The sequence below is a fragment of the Meleagris gallopavo genome, chromosome 14 (genome assembly GCF_000146605.3).
Source record: "Meleagris gallopavo isolate NT-WF06-2002-E0010 breed Aviagen turkey brand Nicholas breeding stock chromosome 14, Turkey_5.1, whole genome shotgun sequence".
NCBI classification, from domain to species: domain Eukaryota; kingdom Metazoa; phylum Chordata; class Aves; order Galliformes; family Phasianidae; genus Meleagris; species Meleagris gallopavo.
The window spans coordinates 18,765,194-18,771,596 of NC_015024.2; positions in this window are offsets into that span (position 1 = coordinate 18,765,194).

The window sequence follows — 6,403 nt, forward strand, 5'->3', positions numbered from 1 at the left end:
TTTTTAAACACAATTCTGATCCCTAGCTCTCTCTTCATAGAGAATTACAGCCTGAGGTGCTTTCTTGAACAGCTCTTAGCAGACATGGCAACGCACAGAGATACAAAGAATACCAATAAAGCTTCTCCAATCTTTTCAATTTCCTCCCTTGCTACATTTCCCCAGGTCTGAGCTCTCTGGCCCATTTCACCCTCACTCCTGACACAGACCCCTGCCCGCAGCCCCAGCACGGCACAGCACTGACTGGAGCACCGCCAGGCACGCGTGGCACCGGCAGCACAGGGCCGGTACCTGCAGCCATCACATGGAGCCCAGCAGGACACCGGCCTGCAGGGGTTGTTGTTGCTGCATTTTACGTGGAAAAGGTTCACAGCAGAAAACAAAATTAAAGGTTGCATTGGAATAAATGCAGGAGAAAGCAAAGCATGGCAGAAACTCGTACGGCTGGTCTCATTTCCACACGAGCTGGTCTGACTCAAAATACACAAAACCAAAGTGCCAATTAACCCCGAGATGAGCTGTTCTGCAACCAGTGTGCAACAGAGTTCCCCAAGTTCCGTCAAACACTGCTGGGCAATCAGCTTTCACCATTTGCTGCTTTTCTTTCCAGTTTTGCTTGGTCCTCTTTATATGAAAGTAGTTTCCAATAGGAGCACTCCTGCTATTTACAACGCAGGATGAGAGGCAGAAAATTATTTCCTCGGCTCTGCTGAAATGCAGCAGCAGGGATATTGGAGAAAACAAAATTCCTTGGCAAACAAAGGCCCTGCAGCAGCACACGGGATGAATGGCAGGACCCTGCTGAGACACCGAGCAGCTGTACCCAGCGCTGCTGACGTGGTTTGGGGACTGCTCCCCTGCTCTCGGGGCAGCAGGCACTGCACAGGTTGTGCTCAGGGTGCCGGCCGCGGGCCTTCAGATCCCACAGCACAGCCAGCCCTGCATACAGTGCCACCAAAGGGTGCAGCAAGGCGCTCCTCTGGCTTTCTCCAGGCTGCAGAGCAGCGGTGGCTGATGCAGACACGTCGGCCAGCAATCAGGGTGAACCTCATTTTTTCCTATCTTGAACTGCTCATCTCTCCCCTTCCCCAGCGAGGACAATACTGGCAGGACACACAGCCGGAGCATGACTACATGCCTTCAAATAGCAAACCTCTGACTGCACAGATGATGCAGTACTTCACAAAGAACAAAATTCTTTGGGACTAACCGTGGCCAACTTGAGCCCTCGTTTCACCAGCAACATGCTTGTGTGGAGAGGTCAGGACGAACCCGGCACGCTCGGTTCCAGCTCAGCATTAATGTGCTGCTCAACCAGCTCCACCCACACTTCGCTGAGGTTCATTTTCCATATGGTTTCATCTCTCTAAAATCTAACAGCGAAACCTTAGACGATTGCCACTAGTACAATACAGCCTTTACCAGAGATATCCGTTCTTATTATTTCCCTATTTTTTGTGTCCTCGTGTAGTTGAAATATTCTCCTGGGCACGAGAAATTCCGAGTTTCGGACATTCACAGAGGTCACATTGAAATCCCAGCCCCAGCTGAGACGGTGGCAAAGCTCCCACTGAGCTCAGCACTGCAAAGTTCATCCCTCAGCAGCGCACAGCAACACAGCAGCGTTCTCCAGAGGCACTCACGCAAGCCTGCCCCTCTCCCAGTAACCCCTGGCTCCAGTGCTCCCTGCCTCAATGCAACAAAGGCTGAGCTCCCCAGCAGGACACACACCAGCAGTGCTGGTTGGACTCGATGACCTTACAGGACTTCTCCAACCTAAATGACTCTACAATCCTATAAGAAGTACAGCACTGGTCGCTTCTGCTCTAGAAACTACGGTCTCTTTTGGAGGTGAAAAACACGACAGAAGAGAGCAATCCAGTGAGGCCTGCAGCATTGGCAAAGGGCAGAACAAGGGATATTGCTGCTGCACAGTCCAGGACAGGGAATAATGTGGCCAGCAGAGCTCCCTGCTCCAAGGCAGGACAGCTCTGCAGCTCTGCCACATCTTCTCCATTGCCTTCCACAATTAGGAGACAAACAGGGTTTCAAACAAGCCAAGAAATACCTAAAAATGGTCAGCACTGTAGGTATCTCCGAGGCTCAGCTCTTCAAGAGCTGCAGTACTCACTGCCCTGGGTAACGAACGTGAACAAAGGTGAAGCAAACTCAGCACTTGGAAGAGGCTGCATCTCCTGCCCAGGAGAACAACGCTGCACTGACCCCAAAGGGGCAGCCCTGCAGTGGTTCCTGGGCAAACGCTTCACCCTGCTGAGCTGTGACAGTGGAAAAGCAAGCCTGGCAAGAAAAGCCATTGTTTTCCTCACAACAGTGATTAGCCTCAATAGTTTACTGCAAATATCAGATGGCAAGCTGGCTCAAAAGAGAGCACCCACCCACAGCACAGCAACGTGTGGAGGAGAGGAGAGCAGGGCTGGTTATCCCTGCCCTGTTGGGAGGGCTTGCTTTCCTTGGACAGCACTGGGGGTAAATGGGGTTTATTACCAACTCCAGCTGAGCCTTAAAACCAAAACTTCCCATGGATAAACACTGCCTGACAATAAATGTAATGCTGCGTTGCAATCAATTAAATTTAAGAACAGAATTTCAGACCCTGAGCATACCAGATGGGAAGCAGAAGCTGCAGGAGCAACCCAGCACCCAGACCAGGCACACCCAAAGCACTCCAGGCTGCTCTGCAATACCAAGAATGGTCACTATGCTTCCATCACAGCCAAAACCAGCGTTTTTCACACGCTGCATGTTGACTGAAAATCAGCAAAGGGAAGTTATTTCAACAAATACAATTTTAAAAGCTGGACTCCAGAATCAAAATGCATTTCTCTAAGTATGAAAAACAAATTCAAGCATTGGTGGGGGGAAGGAACAGACAAATCCAAAAGCAGAATTGGTCCCCAAATGAATGGACTGCACATTTTTCCATCAGCAGCTCTCCTAAAGTGGGTTTGAGGGGCAGCCCCCAGTGAGTTCCATGCACTCTTTTCTAAAAGACTCGGCAAGAAGTTCAGCATTATTAGAGAAGAAAAAGCAGAATTCAGTCATTTCATACCCACCCCTTCTCCCAATAACTGAAGAAGTATCCTCGCTCCATTGAGACCACAGGGGACATTTCCATCCATGGGAGGATGGACAGAGGGCTGGCTGTGAGGAGCAGCTGCACCCCAGAGCGCTGCTCAGCGCTGCAACCCGCACAGCACTGCCAGCTCACCTCTGCCACAAAGCCGCCGTCCTCCATTTCGGTCTCTACCACACCTTGGCCAAAACCGTGAGCAGTCCAGAAAAGCCAACCGTGTGATACCTTCCTCCTTGTGTGGTCAGCAGTTCGCTCTGGAGAACAATTTTCCTTCTTTCTTTATATTAATTACCATGTTGGCCAGAAACGATTTGGGATTTTGCAAGAAAATTCTAGCACAGAAAGTCCATCTCCAAACCAGACTGCAGTGCAGTGAGCAGGAGAGGGGTTGTGAACGTGGTCTGTGAGCACCGCCACGATGTGAGCAGTCCCACAGATCCAGCACGGCACGAGGCGACGTGTGACCACGAGCAGCAGAAATTCAGCCCAACTGACTCCAGAATACAGGCCACCATGAGAAATCCATCACATCTTAAGCATTCCAGAGCAGTAAGCAGCTACCCGACTGCTGGCAACGACAAGGCCATCAACGAGATATTCCAATTGCACCCAGTCGACATCCCTGTTTGACTTTCATACATCTTCTCTTTATTTAAGTGACCCCTGGAGCCACTCAATTTCACCATTCTTTCTTCACTCCTTCTCCTTCCTAGGAGCCAGCAGTGCACACACAGCGAACGGAACTGTTCTGTGTTAACAACCAGTATTCTCTGCACATATCTGCACACCAACAGCCCAAGCACCACCCTGAATGCCTCTGAATCCCCCACTCTGGATTAGCAGCATCATTCTGCCTGGCCGCCAGCAGCACAGAGGATGTAAATCTCAATTACACCCTGGTACACTTTGTTGTCTGGGCTACACTGCCCTGCACTGATTACAACAATATTCGGGAGCTACATTTTATAGGACTGAAGACAGAGAGACCAAAGAAACACTTGGCATTGCACAGTTACTTTTTCTGCTTGTCTTGTTTGCAGACAAACCCCCAGCAGTCCAATGATGCCAGCCCTGGGAGGCAGCCGCTCACAGGCACGTCTGGATACCCTCTGCCATCCTTCCCTGCCTACACCAACACCCAACACACCACAGCAAGAAATCCCATCTGAGCAAGTCAGCCCTGCCTGCTTCCCAACCAGGTTTTACTCTATCTGCAGCCAAACCTTCCAGGAAAAAAAAGTTCCAAAGTTTTTAAGTGTGCCAATGTAGCAAAAACAACATCATATTTGCAGAACACAAGTCTGTATGAACAAAATGAAATAAACACAAAAAAAGAAGATGAGAAAAATACTTTCCAGACTAGGTTAGGCAGAGCCAGAAGGAGAAGACACAGAGCTGCAGGAATGCCCCAGACACTGGTTTAGGAAAACATTTCTCTGACCACCTCAGCAGAACCAGCAGTCCAAATGGACACAGAAGCAGGCAGGCTGCAGAGATGGAGAGCCACACTGCAAAGAACCATCCCCAACCTCTGTGCTGGAGCAGATGCTTCCAGCCACAGCTCCTGTGCTGCTATGCCAGTCTGATGAACTGTGAAGAGGAAAAAAAAGATAACCAGGAGAGACTTCAGCTTCCAGAGGGCATGAGTCACTCAGCTCGCTGGGCAGGGGACGGCCAGGGCTGCAGAGGCAGGAGCAGAGGGTGGGAGGCAGGCTGCCAGCTGCTCCGCTCCGTGCTGCCTGTGCTCTGCTTAACAATGCAAGGAAGAAGTAAGAAATCCACAGAAACTGGTTAAAGCATTAAAAAGAAAGAACCAAGCAGACGGGTTGCTGGGTTTACTCAAGATGCGATAAGGACCATCGGCAGCTCACAGAGCGGACGCTGTGCCCATCCCACACTCACACAGCACCGGGCACTGGCACGGCTTCCGCCAGGCTGCACAGCACAGCCAGTCCTGGGCACAGTCTCTGCCAGGATCGGATGGAGCCCCTGGCACACGCTGAATGTCCCCAGATGATGTCACTGAGAACTCTGTGTCTTTGGGCTATTAAAATGCAAAAGAGAAGTTGCTTACACTTTGAGAAAGAAAAGGAGCTGTGCAAGAATGTGAATCACACCCCAAGTCATTGAAATGGAATAAAGGAGCAGATCATTAAACAGTTCATTCCAGCACCTCACGTTCCTTAACCCAGACAGGGAAACTCCACAGGGAGGAGCCTGGCAGCCCCCAGCCGGGGCAGGATAACCATGAGAGCACAGCACCAGCAGCTCAGGTCAGCGGCAGCTGCTGGGCACCTGCAGGCACAGCACAGGTCTCTTCAAGGCCACTGAGCCTCTTCGTTCATACATGAACAGCATACAGTCACGCCTCAGAAATTCTCATCCAGCATCCCACAGCAACCTACAGACCACAGCAGTGCAACCTCACACAGCCTCTGGGAAGCAGCACGCCTGCACTAAGGACACCCCAGGTACAGCCCTGCAAAACGCTGACTTAACAGGCTTGAAACGCTGGCTCAGCATGTATGAAATGCTGACTCGGCAGGTTAGAAACTCAAGACATGGGCTGCGTCCCAGGAAAAGGTCAAACCAAACCCCTGGAAGTGTCACTGCTGAGAACAGACATACGTGGAAGAGAAGCCAGAGGCAGCACGGGGTGGCCTCTTAAGGGAAGCTATCCCCTCAAACCACAGCATCCTGAGCACTGTCTGAGCTTCGTTTGAAGCGCAGAACCACTAAGGTTGGAAAAGACCTCCAGAATCCCCACGTCCAGCCCCAACCATCCCACCGTGCCCACTGCCCTCATCCTGCAGTGCCACATCTCTGCGGTTCGGAACACCTCCAGGGATGGTGACCCCACACCAATGCTTGAAGCATGCCCTAACCACCTAGAAACACGTCTCTTTCCCATCCCTCCACGTTATCCCCACCACATCCCTGCAGCAAGGCACACCTCAGCATGCTCTGCCTGCTGCCCAGCTCAGCAGCTGCCCCCAGCCGTCCCACAGCACGCAGCCAAGCACAGCCCTCTGCTGCCAGCAGCGCTTCCTGCTCCGGTGTCTACCAAGTGCCAGCCCCAGGCAGACACCTCACTCCTCCTTTCCAGGAAAAACATAATATGGGAATAGTAAAAGAAAACTACGCTGTAACCAATAAAAGAACATCGTCCTCATACCCAGCCAGCTTGGAAACTGCAGGAAAGAAGCACACAGATAAGGAGGGATTTCATCTTCCACTGCCTTTCTGCAAGAGGAGACAACCAGTACAGCTCTCTGCTAACAGCTGCAAATCCAGCTTCAGACTTAAAAA